At 41.7% G+C, this 16101-nt stretch overlaps 1 protein-coding gene across 3 annotated transcripts in view; it reads left to right on the top strand.

Annotated features, from left to right (window-relative positions):
• Xkr6 (XK related 6) overlaps positions 1-16101 on the top strand; it is a 258596-nt gene that overhangs the window by 5677 nt on the left and 236818 nt on the right. The window contains exon 1 of one of the 3 annotated variants that reach the window (XR_006632951.1): positions 15222-15303. The exons of the other annotated variants lie outside the window; for them this stretch is intronic. The gene's annotated coding sequence lies outside the window, so the exon portion shown is untranslated. Of the gene's footprint in view, positions 1-15221; positions 15304-16101 lie in introns of those variants that run through there. 3 annotated transcript variants of the gene reach the window in all.

Raw genomic sequence — 16101 nt, 5'->3', positions numbered from 1 at the left:
GTGTCGGGATTAAAGGCATGCGCCACCACGCCTGGCTAAGATGCTTTTTTATCAAAAAAAAAAAAAAAATTACTCAGCAGGCATGGTGGCGCACACCTTTAATCCCAGTATTTGGGAGGCAGAGATAGGACAATCTACGTGAGTTCTAGGCCAACCTAAGACTACATAGTGAATTCCAGGTCAGTCTGGGCTAGAGAGAGACTACCTTGAGAAACCAAAAACAAAAAACAAAAAAAAAAAAAAAACCCTCATCCTGCCCCTCCTTCACCACATATGCAGGTGTTTGTTGATATTGAATATTTGTAAATTGTGTTTCTTAGCTCTGGCTGAGTACAAAACATGAGTATCAGAAAGGACTGGGAGCTCTTTCAAGGCTATGTACTTCACACTTCTCAGTGTTTTCTCACACTCCTCAGTGTTTTCTCCCCCCCCCCCGTAAAAGTGGCATTTCTAATCAGTGAATGGAAAAAGAATTAATTAAGTCATACTGTGCAACTGAGAAAAACAGGTGTCTATATGACATGACAAAACTTGAAAACAAAGATGGAGACAAAAATGATAAGTTGGCTGGACACGGTGGCACACACCTTTAATCCCAGCACTCAGGAAGCAGAGGTAGGAGGATTGCCATGAGTTCGAGGCCACCCTGAGAGACTACAGAGTGATTTTTCCAGGTCAGCCTGGGCTAGAGTGAGACCCTACCTGGAAAAAACAAAACAAAACGAAAGGTTAAGTTGTAAAAACACTAGAGGAAAATGTAGAATGATTTTTAAAAATTTATTTATTTAATATAGAAGGAGAGAGAAAAAGGCAGAGAGAGAATGGGCGCACTAGGGCCTCCATCTGCTGCAAATGAACTCCAGACTCATGTGCCACCTTGTGCATCTGGCTTCTGTAGGTCCTGGGGAATTTTACCTAGGGTCTTTGGTTTTGCAGTCAAGCAGCTTAACTGCTAAGCTATCTCTCCAGCCCTGAATGTTTTTATTTTTTTTTTCCTTGAGGCAGGGTCTCACTCACTGTACCCCAGGGTGACCTGGAACTCACTCTGTAGCTCCAGGCTGGCCTCGAACTCACCAAGATTTACCTACCTCAGCCTCCCGAGTGCTGTGATTAAAGATATGTGCCACCATGCACAGTTAGAAGTTTTTTTTGTTTTTTTTTTTTTCAAGGTAGGGTCTCATTCTAGTTCAGTCTCTCCTGGAATTCACTATGTAGTCTCCAGATGGCCTCTAACTACCTCTGCCTCCCAAGTGCTCGGATTAAAGGCGTGTACCACCACGCCGGCTAGAATTTTTTTTTTTTTAAATCTTAATAATTTTCCAGTTAAAGACCCTCGGTTACCATGAAGAATAAAAGGGAGCAAATGCTTTATCTGGGTTATCTTTCTCCCACCTCACCTGAAAAATCTAGTAATGTGTGGCTGTGAGGGTAGGGGAGTTAAATTTAGACAGAAATTCTTCAAGGAGAATGAATGTGGAGTGGCAGTTCTCATTTTTGAGTGAACAGTAACTAAAAAGTCAACCTCTGTGGAAATTTTTCAAGTGACATAATGAAAAAAATGGCTTTGGAGTTAGGTTGCAACTATTGAGGCCTCATAGTTTTTAGTGTGATCTGGAAACAACATCAAGTATGGATTACAGACGTTCAGCAGGCATGGGTCAGGATGCAGGAGTTGATTTCCGTCTTTTGCTGTGGTTGATTATGCATACCTGTTTGTAAGGTCAATAAGGCTTATGCAATGGGTAAATTCTGGAATGTTGGGAAGGTTCTGTGGGAACTATCTTGGAAGTATAGACATTTTCCCAAGGAATGATTGTCCCTATGGTGGTTCTTAGCAAATGCTTATCTAGGTTCTTCTAGTAAAAAAAGTTCTTGTTTGGCTCTGAAAGATTAAAATACTATTTAAAAAATTATGAAAATATAGCCTCATTTCAGTGGTTTTAACTAACTTACTAAAAACAACCCACTATTTAAAGCCACCTGGAGATAAAACAAAAGGTTAGGGATGTAGCCCGGTGGCAGAACACTTGCCTAGCAAGCATGAGGCCCTGGGTTTGATTGTTAGCATGGAGGTGGAAGATAGAGCCCAGGACATAACTTGGTATACAGAGATGGGCAACACAGTTAAAAATTCAGGTTTGTGTTACTTAGTAGCAGAGGCCAGTAAGTTAAAAAGGAGACATAAAGGGAAGAGAAAGGAAGGGAGGAGGGTACTTAATAGGTTGATATTGTATATATGTAAGTACAATGATTGTGATGGGGAGGTAATATGATGGAGAATGGAATTTCAAAGGAGAAAGTGTGTGTGTGGGGGGGAGGGAATTAACATGGGATTTTTTTTATAATCATGGAAAATGCTAATAAAAATTAAAAAAAACATCCAGGTTTGTGGCCTGTTAAGGTGCTTGTCTGCAAAGCCAAAGGACTCAGATTCAATTCCCCAGGACCCGCATAAGCCAGATGCACACAATAGATAGAGTTCTGGAGTGAGTTTGTAGTGGCTGAAGGCTCTGACATGCCCAGTCTCTCTCTCAAATAAATAAATAAATAAATCGAATAAATAAATAATTTTTTTTAAATCAGGTTTGTAATCCAGGCATGGTGGCATACACCTTGAATCCCAGCACTCAGGAGGGAGAGGTAGGAGGATTGTTGTGAGTTCGAGGACACCCCGAGACTGCATAGTGAATCCCAGGTCAGCCTGGGCTAGGGTGAGACCCTACCTCAAAAAAACAAACAAACAAAACAGCCCACCAAAACAACAGGTTGTTACTCTGCAAGTTATAAATGGTAGCATCAGTTTCCTCATATTTATCACATGAGGAGTTAATTTGGTCTTTAATGCTTCATTTTTAAAAAGCCGATTATGCTTTATAGATAAGTAGTGCTATGAAAGCAGTGTTAGGGAACGAGTTTCAGACTCTGGTTTCAGCATTTCCACTTGTTAAAAAATGTGTCTACTTCCTGAGAGTTTATTTGAAGTAGAGTTCTGAGTCCTAACATGCATTATTTTGACTTCCTATTACAAATTGTTATAGTTAAATTACTTTTAGTCATGTTGTCACCAGTTGGGGCATCTTATATATCACAGTAGTTGATGTTGAAATTTATTGTAGACTAAACTTCCAGAGATATTTGCTAAGCTGGTTTATCTGCTATCTTTATGAACTTGTATTCCATTAAAATTAAACTATATGTAAAAGTTGTTATTCTTTCTGTAATCTTGTCTTAAATTTTTAAAAAACTGTTTTATTTGTATTTATTTATTTCAGCGAGCAAGAGACAGAGGGAGGGAGAATGGATGCACCGGGGCCTCCTGCCACTGCAAATGAACTCCAGACATATTCACTACCTGGTGCATCTGGTTTATGTGGGTTCAGGGGAATCAAACCAGGGTCCTTAGGCTTCACAGGAAGCACCTTAACTGCTAAGCCATCTCTCCAGTCCTTGTTTTAAATTTTTACTGTTAAACAATGATTATATTGTGTATGCCATCTATTTTGGAGGGGTTTTTTCCTCCTTTATTACTTACCAAGATAGTTTCTTTTGGGAGGATAAACCTCAAAGTCACCTAATTATTTATGGTTTTAGCTCTAGTTTAATGTCAGCTTCCATGTATAGATTATTATTTTTTTTTACTTGAATTGAATTTTTAGGAAAAATAAAATTTGCTGGGAGGATTTCGTGAATTGTAATAACAATGACAAATTTCCATATGAAATTCAACCTTTGGTTTTTCTTTCATTTGTGTCTCAAAGTGTGTAGATTTTGGTGTATTACATTATTGCAATGTAGCTTAAAATAACCCCAGCACCCTAGAGCTTTTTTTCTCCATATTGCCAACTAAATTTATTATATCTTTAAAATTGCTTTTTTTTAAATAATAATTTTTTGTTTATTTTTATTTATTTGAGAGCAACAGACAGAGAAAGAGGCAGATTGAGAGAGAATGGGCCCGTCAGGGCCTCCAGCCACTGCAAATGAACCCAGATGCATGCGTCACCTTGTACATCTGGCTTACTTGGGTCTTGGGGAATCAAGCCTCGAACCAGGATACTTAGGCATCACAGGCCAGTGCTTAACCGCTAAGCCATCTCTCCAGCCCCCTTTTTTGTTTTTTAATGGGAGGAAGTGAGTTCCTGTGTCATCTTGGTCATTGGCTTATAGAGGATAGACTGCTCATTAATCATTTCTAAGACAAAATTAGAATATTCAGTCCACAGGACAGTCTTCCTCACAGCACTTTTGGAAGGGAGGTATAGGGTATTTATTTACCATTAGCCCTGGCCACCTGTTCACAAAGTTATAGATACATGAACTGGCTTCTTCCTATCCCCCAGTCCATTCTGTGTCAAATACACAAACGGAGAGGGTCATGAAGGCGAGGAAGACTCCAAACGCATGGAGCTAGTGGGGAAATTCAGAGTGGAGGTCTTTTCAGAGCACCAGTAGCTCTGCCTTCTCTCTCCAGATGTTTCTTCAAGAGGGAGCGAGAGTCTGTTCCTGTCAAAACAGCTCACTGGACTTGTTGACATGGAGATACCCAACCTGCTGCAAATCCCAGACTCCACCTCACCAATTTGGGCCAGGGGGTGTGTTTCTGAGTCTTCATTGTAGAAGCAGCAAGGCATGCAAAGGAAGAGAGCCTGTGTGGTGGCATCAGCGGGCTTGGCTGCGTCTGTCTACTGTGTCCATGCACCTCCGATACTTCACCACAGATGGAGGGTATTCGAGTCATTCCACACAGCTGCGGTGCATTATCCACCTGAAATGACTAACCGTGTTCCATAATTACTCTTTAATTCTATAAAAACGTGGAAGAACAACTTTGTGCTCAGATTTCCCAGCTGTTCCCAACCATGTTCATAGGTTTCCCCCTCCCAAACAGTGATTTAATCAAAATTTCTGCATTTCATTTTTTATTACTTTAACTCTAGAACAGTCCCTTTACAGTTTTTCTTTGTTTAAATCACAGTGACATTTCACTTTTTACAGAGCTGGGCCAGTTCTCTCGTGTACTGTCTGATTATTTCCTTCAGTCTAGGTTTGACCTGGACTCACTTTGTAGCTTAGGCTGGCTTTGAGTTTAAGGTTATCCTCCTACATGCTGGGATTAAAGGTGTGACTTACCTCCCAGTACTCTTACCTAAGGTTTGATAGCAACTTGTAAGATATTATTACTACTGTTATTGTCTGTCCTGAAGACATGAATCTGAATGTAGGTGCTGGTCTGGTGGGTTTTGAGAGGGTTGTCAGTGATCAGGTGATGAGCTTGAGCTTCCTGTTAGCTTTTTAAAATTTTTGTTTGTTTATTTATCTATTTGGGGGAGAGAGAAGGGGAGAGAGAGAATGGGTGCACCAGGCATACAGCCACTGCAAACAAACCCTGGACGCTTGTGCCACCTTGTGCATCTGGCTTATGTGGGTCCTGGGGAATTGAACCTGGGTCCTTTGGCTTTTCAGGCAATCACCTTAACAACTAAGCCATCTCTCCAGCCCCCTTTCTGTTAGTTTCAAAGGAAGAAAGATAAAGCATGCTTTGTGGTGCCTCGGGGATTCTTGCAGTCAGTTGGGGTAAACACTTACTAGCGCTTCTGTGTGAGACTGTGGGGTGACAAATGAGAATGTGGGAAGAATAGAGAAATTACTAAGGATTGGAAAATACATTGAAATTCTATATGTATATATGTTGTCCAATTTAATCTTTGTGCCCACTTTACAGGTAAAGTAGGGTCAGTGGGGTTATGTACCTGTGTCACTAATAACTGCTGAAGGAACCTTTTAAAGCCAGACCTCACAGTGCTGTAGCCTTGAGGAGGCACTTCTCCCTGTGTGAAGGCCCTGCCGGATGGCTGTGACCCTTGGAATGACTTCGCTGTACTCTAGAACTTTACAGTTCAGACTTGTAGGAGGAAGCAGGGGAATGGTATCATTGAGCTCATGGGGTCTCTTGGGGTACAAGCTGAGATTATTTGGTAGGGCTTCAGGTTTTGTAGCTGGTGGTGACTAGTACTATGACACACAGCTGAGGCCCACTACTGGGCTTGTCTTGAGCACATTTATTTTTAGCAGTCTACCCAAGTCTCTTTTTCATGGTAGATACCTTTCAGCTGTGTGGATCTGCATTACAGAAAGGCTGCATAGGGGTTGGCACCCTCTTGGCCCTGCTACCCCAGCAGCCTCATCTGTATAACACAAACATGGGTGGTTTTCTTTTGGCCAGGCCAAACTGAGAGCAGAACCTCTAGCATCATTATTCGCTTCTCATCCCTGGCAGTGCTTAGTCACCTGAGGGTCAGGTATTTGGGTCCAAGAGGTTTTGGTCTAGGAGTTCTGGAATTAAGATAGTCCTAAGACTAAATATCTCAGCAGAAGTCTAGCTTTTCAGGTTGTTCTCCAAGCAGTGTGTGGGCAGTGGGTGTTGGTTCTAATTTTTACCAATATTTGTAGTAGTTCGCAATGAGGGAGTACATAGGCAAATCACTTGAGGTTATTGCAGGCTGAGTGAGCTAGAATTGTCTGGAAGAAGCTCTGCATATGATTTGAACAGAACCTCACTGTTTAAACAAACACCTGCTAGACCTTACTTTTTTTGGCTGGCCTCAAACTCCTGATTCTTCTGCCTTCATCGCTTTAGTAATTTTCTACTAGTATGGGCCACCACAATTGAGAGGATCTTATTTTTACCACAAGTGCGTTAGTGAAAGATGGATATTAATTTACCAGTTAATTGCTGTTGCTGTTTTGTGCTTAAGGTTTAGAAACTGTAGAAACTTTTGACATTCAAACTATATGACCTGTAATAAGATATTCCTTTGCCCCAAAAGTTTCATTGGAGATTTGAAGTACTTCAGCATCATTATTATGAACCAGAATGATCATCCTTGATGCTTGGAAGTGCCAGGGTTTAAACCAGAGGCATTTTACTAAGTTGAGAAAACTGATATCCAATCCAGAGTGAATTGCATGTCTCAAATTTTCAGAAGTGTTAAATTTGTTGAAACCTGTGCCAGGGACAGGATTCCTAAAAAAGAAACTGATGAGCTGGGTGTGACGGCGCATACCTGTGATCCTAGTACTTGGGAGGTAAGAGGCAGAAGGATTAGGAGTACAAATGTCTGTCTTGGCTACATAATGAGTTTGAGGCCAGCCTGGGTTACAATGTCTCAAAAAACAAACTGGGGTTGGGGAGATGGCCCAGTGGTAAAAGATAGCTGCTTCTCTTGAGTTTGACTCCCTAGTACACGTGTGCCTTGGCATTTGTGGATCCAGGCAATACAATTAAACAACAAAAACAAAACAAAAGGAACTGGTGAAATAAAGGGCAAAAGTGACTTAATAGGAACTGAGTGAGTGTCATTAGGGATAGGAGTGAAGGGAGCAGAGAAAAAAACTTTTTTCTTCCTTTTTCACAGGGTACATAGGTGGGGGAGGGTGGTAAGGGAGTCCTGCAGTGTTTGTCAGCTGGTACCTAGTGGATGTGCCATGCATCCCCAGTCTGTACACACCAAAATAGCATCATTTGAGATCCAGCTAGAAATGTGCTGTGGCCTTGATGAGAAAATCCAGGAACTATGTACTCTGGAAGCTCAGCCTTAGAAGTCCTAGGTGAGGCGAGTAGCTGCCAGAGGACAGGGGTCTTGGTATGTTTGCAGACAGGGCCACAGTGGGTTGGATGCTTTGCTGATTGTGATTCTGGATCAGAGTGAGCACTACTCCAGGTTTAACTCTTGAATGCAGTTTAGGGCGGGAGAGTTAGCTCAGTGTTTAAAGGCACTTGCTTGCAAAGGTAGATAACCCTTGTTTGATCCCTCAGTACCCATGCAAGAATGGTGACCTGAGTTCAGATCCTCAGATGCACAAAGTGGCACATGTGTCTTGAATTTGTTTGCAGTGGCAGGAGGCCATGGTGCTCCCATATTTATTAATTCATTCATTTTTTAATTTCTTTCTCTCTCACAAAACAAAAGAATGTGATTTAGTCAACTAAGTAGTTGGGACGAACACTGGAGATTTAAAATGTTGCCACTTAGTTTTCTGTAAAAAGATTAGGCCTTTACTGAAGATATTACAGGTTCAAAATTTCAGCATCTCGGCTGCTGTGGGTTAGAGCTAGTAGGTGACTGTGTGCCTCAAGATTGGCAGAAGAGACCCAGCACTTGGGAGGCAGAGTTAGGAGGGTCACTGTGAGTTCAAGGCCACCCTGAAGAGATTGGCAGAAAGAGAAATGATGATAAATGACTCAGTTTGCAGATAAAGTGCAATGCTGGTCCTCAAGAAGCCAAAGGTAGAAGCATATATACAAATTTGGAAATGGAGGGCGGGAAGATGACTCAGTGGGCAAAACACTTGCCCAAGTATGATGACCTGAGCTCAGATCCTTAGATCCATTGTGAAGCTGGGTTCATTGTTATTCCAGCGCTCCTTTGGTGAGAGGCAAGGCAGAGACAGAATCCCCAGCTTTGTGGGCCACTTAACCTGGCCTAACACACAGTGGTAAACATCAAGAGATCCTGCCTCAAACAAGATGGAAGGCAAAGACTGACACATGTGCATTATGACATGAGTATGCTCATACTCACATGAACACACGTAAGTGCACACATACACGCACATCACACATACACAAAGATAAAAATATTGGGGACCGGACAGATTGCTTAGTGGTTAAGGCACTTTCCTGCAAAGCCTAAGGACCCAGGTTCGATTCTCTAGTACCCATGTAAGCCAGATGTACAAGGTGGCACTTGTGTATGGAGTACCTTTGCAGTGGCTACAGGCCCCGGCACACCCATTCTCTCAAATATTTTTAAAATATTGGAAGTAGAGAGGTAGAGTATTTGTAGTATTTGGATAACATTTTGGGTTTCCACTATTTGATAAAACTCATATAATAACTCAGGTACTTTTGACGTCTATGAAAATAGGCTGAGGTGCACCTTATTCAACCTCTTTATGAGGGTATTTTGTCAGGTGCTACATGTCAGGGTTATATGATTTTGGGCAGGGCTCCTTGAGCCTAATTGTGACATTTTGCTGATTGCTTGGCATTTGCCCTTTATTGTCAGAGTTCTGATATCTTCCTTTCTGCTGTAATGTGATGTATGCATTCCAGAAAATCCTCTCATTCTGTAAAGCCACCACACACAACAAATAACAGGGCTGTGGGGAAAAAGTAAGAGCAAGGATAGACTACTTCAAACTGTGTAACTTTGTAACCAGAGCAATAACAAAAACCATAAGAGGCAGATAAAATACCAGCAAGGTTAACTTACCACTGACATTTGACTGGGCTTCATGAAGCTTTAGATTTTAGGCCTTATTTTACCCTTGGATAAGTAGATTCCTACAGATGTCCTCTGGAGGCTTCCTCCTCACAGTTGCAGCTTTGTTCCTAGCACATCCTTCACGAGCACCGGCAGCGCCGCTGGGTGGTGAGCCCTGCCCGTTGTGAAGCTCCTGAGCTGTTGCTGCTGCTTGACCCAAGGAAGACACTTTGATACGATTTACAGTGTGCTTTTTTTTTTTCATATTTGTAGGTCTGCTTATTTTTAAAAAAATTTTTATTGAGAACTTTCATAAATATAGACAGTTTGCCATCATCATCCTCCCACCGCCCTCCCCTTTCCCTCCTAAATCCCCTCTCCACTAAACCCCATCTTGACTAGTCTCTCATCTACTTTGATGTCATCATTTTTTCTCTCCCATTGTGCAGGTCTTGTGTAGGTAGCATCAGCCGTTGTGAGGTCATGAATATCATGGCCACTTTGTGTCTGGAAGACAGCATTTTAATAGTCCTTCCCTTCCTTTGGCTTTTATATTCTTTTCACCATCTTCTGCAATGTTTCCTGAGCATTGGAGGCTAAGTTAGAGATGTCTCAGTGCTGAACACTCCATGGCCACTTCTCAGAACTTTGGTGTGTTTTGAGTCACCTCCATCTGAAAAGAACTTCTGTAAGCAAAAGTGAGAGTAGCATTAATATATGGGTATAAACATAAGTGTTTAGAGGGCAGTGGGGTGGGTATAGTACATCCATTTAGCCAGGCAACAGTAGTAGTTCCCTCCTTGGGCTTAAGACATTCCCAGCCCTAGGCTTTTGACCAGGTTTTCACTACCAAACAGGAAGTGGGTCTCAAGACCAATCAGAGAGCAGTTGGTTTCCTCCATAACAGAAATGCACCAGTTGGTACATTTGGTCAGGCTGTCCAGCTGTAAAGTTTGCAGAGTCCACTGCTTGTTAAGACCGTTGATGACTTTTCTTTCCCAACAAGCTACAAAGCTCTTTCCAGTATTACAATTGTTTCTAGCTCAGCTCCAGGTTGATTTCTTAGTGATCTATAGCTCAAGCATGTGGAGTCTTCAGCAATAGTTCAGATGAGCAAACAAGGACATTGGCAATAGGCTGTAATGTTTTCAGAGCATCAGAGGCTTCCCTGGCCAACAGCTTGCTGGAAGACAACCTACCCCTGGCACTGAAATTTTTCTAACAACATTTTGTGGCTTATTGGCACAACATTATCCACCTCCACAAACTTTCTTTTCATCACTTTGTACATCTGACTTTATATGGGTACTGGGGAATTGAACCAAGCAAGCACCTTTAACTTCTGAGTCATCTCCCCAACCCTTCACCATAGTGTTTTGCATGTGTATGTGGAGTATACATAGTACATGTACATGTATGTGTAGCTGTGTGTGCTCCCTGCAGAGGTCAGAGGACGACGTCGGCTTTTTTCTATAGCTTTTTCCTCACTGTTTCCTTGAGGCAGAATCTTTCCCTGAATTAGAGCTGCTGTTTTTTGTCCATCTGACTGGATAGTGAGCCCTAGGGAGTCTTCCAACTTTTTATGTGGGTGCTAGGGTATTGAACTCAGGCCCTCATACCTGCTGAACAATCTCTCCTCTTCCCTTCCCCCTTTTAAAGAAATCTTCCTGTTTGTCTCATTATTTATGAAAAATCTTGCTGTTGGTATTCTGTAACAACTGTTCATTTCTACACATTATGTGGAGGATCCCATGTTACAGAGCATGTGCTGTGGTTGAGAACAACTGACACGTCTCTGAATTCATGATGTTGCAGGATGTCATGATGTTGTCAGTATGTCAAGATTCTCTTGTATTGGGAAGATCTAGCTCAGGGTGTACTGTACAGTGTTACAAGGTTAAGTGAAATTGGTTAGTTCTTATGCTTAGTTGGTCCTTACATACAATAAGTACACAAAGAGGGGCTGTTTAATCCACATCAGTACTTGAGCAGGGTGCATGGGGAAGGAATGGTTTGGAACTTTTGTTCATTTATGATGTGTTATAGTGAAGTTTTGTATTAAATTAATCTGAGCATATAGTAAACAAAGAGCAACAGTAGCCAGTTGTCAAGGGAGAGACTGATGGGCAGAATAAACAGACTGTTTTCTGTAATATAAACAGTCTGTTTTCCTAGGTTTTCTTTCTTTTTGAAGGATGATTGGGAGAACTTCCAAATCAAGTAGAACTTTAAGTGGGAAGGCAGCAGATCTCTGTATATCTTAGTGACTATCACAGTTTGTTTCTTCAATGACTGTAATAACAAAACACCAGCTGCTGAATGCAGTAGAAATAGATGGTCTTCTGCGGCGGTGTGTGTTTATAGTGTGTACATGTATATATATGTAACATGAAAAATGCTACTGATCATAGAAGGTAGGAGGCAATTGCCTCCTGCTTTTCCTCCCTTCCTTTCCTTCCTTCCCTTCCTGCCCTCCCCACCCTCCCCTCACTTGCCCTCCCCTCCCCTCCCCTTCCCTCCCTCCCTCCCTCCTTCCTTCCTTCTTTCCTTCCTTCCTTAACTTAAGCTTTGGATGACCTGGAAATCACTACACTTTAATACAGTCCAGGCTGGCCTTGAAATGGGGACAATAGTCTGTCTTCTGAGTGTTGTGATTACAGGTTTGCACCACCACACTGACTGTGCATTACCTTTTAAAACTTTGATTCCTGTTCTAATTCAAGGGTCAACAAAGTTTATCTGTAAAGAAATAGTTTAGAACTTGGGGCCATGGAAGGCTTCCATTGCAGTTTCCTTTATCATGTGAAGAACATTTTTACTCCTATTTCTTGGGTCTGGAAAACAGCTAGCTGTTTATGCTTTAAAAATAAGTTCACTTGGGTGGTCTCTCATAATCTTACCTTATAATTATAAGTGACCTTATAATTAACAGAAATGAGGAACTTTTTCTATGACCAAGTTAAAAAAAGAATTAATTTACTTCACTTTGTAATTATCTTGATTAGTAAGTACTTGGGTAATCCAAAAACATCTTAACCCAACACAATGGCTTCTACAAAATTAAAAACAAAAACCCAGAAAATAACAAGTGTTGACAAGTATATGGAAAAGTTAGAAGCATTGTATTAGTGGGAACATAAAACAGTGTGAACATATGAAAAACAGTATGGCAAGTACTCACCAAACTATGCAATGATAATATGATCTAACAGTTTCACTTCTGGGGGTATACAAAGAACGGAAGGCAGGGGCATAGAGCGGTTTGCAATGTGTGCTGAAATGCAGCATTATTCATAGTAACCGGAGGTGAAGCAATCCCAAGAGCCTGTCCATGGATGAACAGAATGGTGGCCTATGTGTACAGTGTACTCAGCCTTGGAAAGAACTAGAACTCTGACACACGCCACAACACGGGTGATCCTTGTGTTAAGTGTAACAAATGAGTGGTAAAGGAACATGCACTGCCATGATTCCACTTAAGCCCCTAAAGCAGTCAGGCTCAGAAACAGAGGGTGACCAGGGGCTAGGAGTGGGGGACACGATAATTTGGATGAAAAGTGTAATCCCCAACAGGCCCATGTGTTGAGTGAGAGCTTGATCCCAATTCAAGCAGTGTTCAGAGGAGAGGCCTCTTAGTAAGTGATTGGATCATGACTGCCATGCCTTTGAATAGCCTACTGGAAGTTGGTGGGACTGTGGAAGTTGGGGGTTGGTTAAAAGAACTCAGTTACTGGGCCCTGCCTTTGAAGGGTTTCTTGCTGTCTCTTTCTCTCTGCTTCCCAGCTTCTGTGAGGTGGGCATCTTGCCTGTGCCATGTGCTCTCTGCCGTGATATCCTGCCTTACCAGGAATTACATACATTTTACTATAGTTGAAGAAAATTAATAAATCTTCCAGATGTCTTCATTCCTTCTGAGCTCTATTTACAGCCAAACAACCAAAATCAATTTATTTTCCTTACTCAAGACCACTGCTAACATAAAAATAAAACTGGTACTGACTATAACCCCCATGGCCAACCCACATTATTCAAGGCATAGGTTTTCCCAGTGTGCTAGCCCACCAGGGACAAATTGCTGTTGGGTCACTTAAAATTATATATGTTTATTTTTTAATAAAGTAATTAATTTGAGAGAAAGAGAATGGGCACACCAAGGCATCTTGTTTCAGACAAACTCTAGACATGTGTACCACTGTGTGTGTCTGGCTTTTCTTTACCATGGGTATTGCAGAATTGAGCCCAGGCCATTGGGCATTGCAAGCAAGTGCCTTTAACCATTGAACCTAAAAATATTTTATAATTGAGCACATATACTTCATACAAAATGACAATATATAGATATAAGCCTTGTCTTAGCATGACTGCTCCAAAGTGATACTCATAAAGATAGCTTTGAGAAAGAAAGCTCCATATTACTAGACCTGTAATTATCCCAGTAAAAAAAAGTGTGGCATTTCAACTGGAAGAACGCTGTTTCCAACTCTACTACCACCCATGGTGATGAGGTTCACACCTGAATGGGGCCCAAGGCTACCACGGACCAGTTAGTTATTTCATCTAGTCCTGTGTCTTGTAATAAGGTAATGCCTATGGGTAGTGGTTTTGCAGAAGAGGTTGCTATCCTATGTGGTGTTGAAAATGAAGAGTTAATAGGAGAAAAGCCACAGAATGGGGCTGGATGAACACTGTAAGTCTCGCAGAATGTTCGATATAGGCTGCCTCTTCTACTTGTGCCACAGTATTAATAGTTTTTTTTTTTAAATTAGTTTTGTACTCAGTGAATACAGTCAAGGTGGTACTATTGTTAGCCTCCTCCCTGTCCTCCCCCCTCGCCTTGGCCCCTCCTTGTTGTACATGGGTCATGCATTGTGGGTTTAGCCCTCAATTGTGGGTAGGAGGAAATGTCTCTGTGTATCATGACCCAATGTGTGGCTCTGACATTCTTCTCCCTCTTCCACAAATTTCCCTGAGCCATGTTGGGTTCATTTTAGGTCTGCTTCAGTGATGAGGTCTTGGGAACCTCTGTGTCTCTGGATATCTGATTTGGTAGGAGTTGATTGTTCTCTGTGTCGATCTCCTTCACCCTTGTGCTGGTATCCAGTTCATCAGGAAAACAGCACCCTTGCTTGTTTTGCCAATTATTCTTAATTTCAGCTGGGGCGCTTTGGAGGTATGATGGAGTGGTTCTCTCTTTAGGATCTGTGTCTCTTTCTGTCCCAGGAAGGTGCGGTGCAGTTAGGTGGTCGCCATCTTGACCAGAAGTCCCTGGTTTCTTTGTTGATAAGAGTCTTCCTGGCCAGATGATTCTCCTCTATAGAACTCTGTCTTTCAAGTGTCTTGCTTATGTGTACCAAGTAAAGATTTAACAGTGTTCAAGTACATGTAAACATGTACTGAAAGATTGCTCCCATTGTAAGGAAAATCTGTAGAAAACTTACAATCACTTTATAATCTAATTACATGTTGGTATATGCTTGTATTAAAAGACCACTCATAAGCCAAGAATGGAATTAGATAAAGGTGTTATAAAATTAGATAAATTGAAATTATAAAATTAGTGGTTCATCTGACAGTCTATCTGAAAGTAAGCAACAAAAATTCCAACATACAGAACTAAAATAGTCTTTAAAAGTTGTGTGTAGTAGGGCTGGAGACATGGCTTAGTGGTTAATGCATTTGCCTGCAAAGCTAGAGGACCTTGGTTCAATTCCCCAGAACCCACGTAAGCCAGATGCACAAGGTGGTGCAAGCATCTGCAGTTGTAGTGGCTGGAGGCCCTGATGTGCCCATTCTCCCTCTGTGTCTGCCTCTTTCCCTCTCTTGCTCTCTCAAATAAATAAATTAAAGTAATTTTTTTAAAAGTTGTGTGTAGTATGTATATGTGAGTGCCCCATGCCATGGAAGGCGTGAGGAGGTCAGAGGGCGATGGTCCTCACCTTTTTCCTTGTTTGAACCAGAGTCTCTTGTTTGCTGCTGTGAAGGCCACATTGACCAGCCCTCAAGCATCAGGATTCTCCTGACTCCATCTTCCATTGTGGTGAGTTGGGACTGCAGACGTGTGTGATACTTACATTCAGTTTTAAAAGAAATCTTTATTTTTTTTTTTAATTTATTTGAAAAAGAGAGAAATAAGAGGTGGGGGAAGAGAGGGTGGAGTGTGTATGTGTGTGTGTGTGTGTGTGTGTGTGTGTGTGTGTGTGTGTGTGTGAGAGAGAGAGAGAGAGACAGAGGGAGGGAGGGAGAGAATGGGCACACCAGGGCTTCCAGCTGCTGCAAACAAACTCCAAATGCATATGCCTCTTTGCGTACCTGGTTTATGTGGTCCTGAGGAATCAAAGGTGGTAACTTGGCTTTGCAGGCAAGCACCTGAACCACTGAGCCATCTTTCCAGCCCCTTATATTCAGTTTTACATGGGATCTGGGGATTCCACTCTGGTTGTCAGGCTTGTTCTCCTCAACTCATCTCACTTCCCCTTCTTCTTTCTTTGACATGTCCTAAGTGGCAGTCAACCTCTCCTCTTTTTTTGAGAGACAACTTCCAAGCACAAGTACAGGTTGGGCTCCAATTTGTAATACTGCCTCAGTCTACTGTGGGCTTAGATTATAGGTATGTGAGATTATGCTTGTCTCTAAAATGTTTTATGTGAGTTTTTAAGAATATTTTATTATGGAATGTCACACAGATACAAGCTTTTGACCCCAAAATAGTTATCGCCTTTTAGTTGATGGAGAAACTATTGGGTATAAATGGTTCATGTAGCAGCCTTTTAAAGTCCCTCACCCCAAGGACAGTTGGCTTTCAGGACACTTGCATCTTCTCCAAGTAGCATTACTG

The sequence above is a fragment of the Jaculus jaculus genome, chromosome 12 (genome assembly GCF_020740685.1).
Source record: "Jaculus jaculus isolate mJacJac1 chromosome 12, mJacJac1.mat.Y.cur, whole genome shotgun sequence".
Lineage (NCBI taxonomy): Eukaryota > Metazoa > Chordata > Mammalia > Rodentia > Dipodidae > Jaculus > Jaculus jaculus.
Note: the sequence above shows the minus strand (reverse complement) of the source record. Positions and strands in the feature narration are given on the sequence as shown.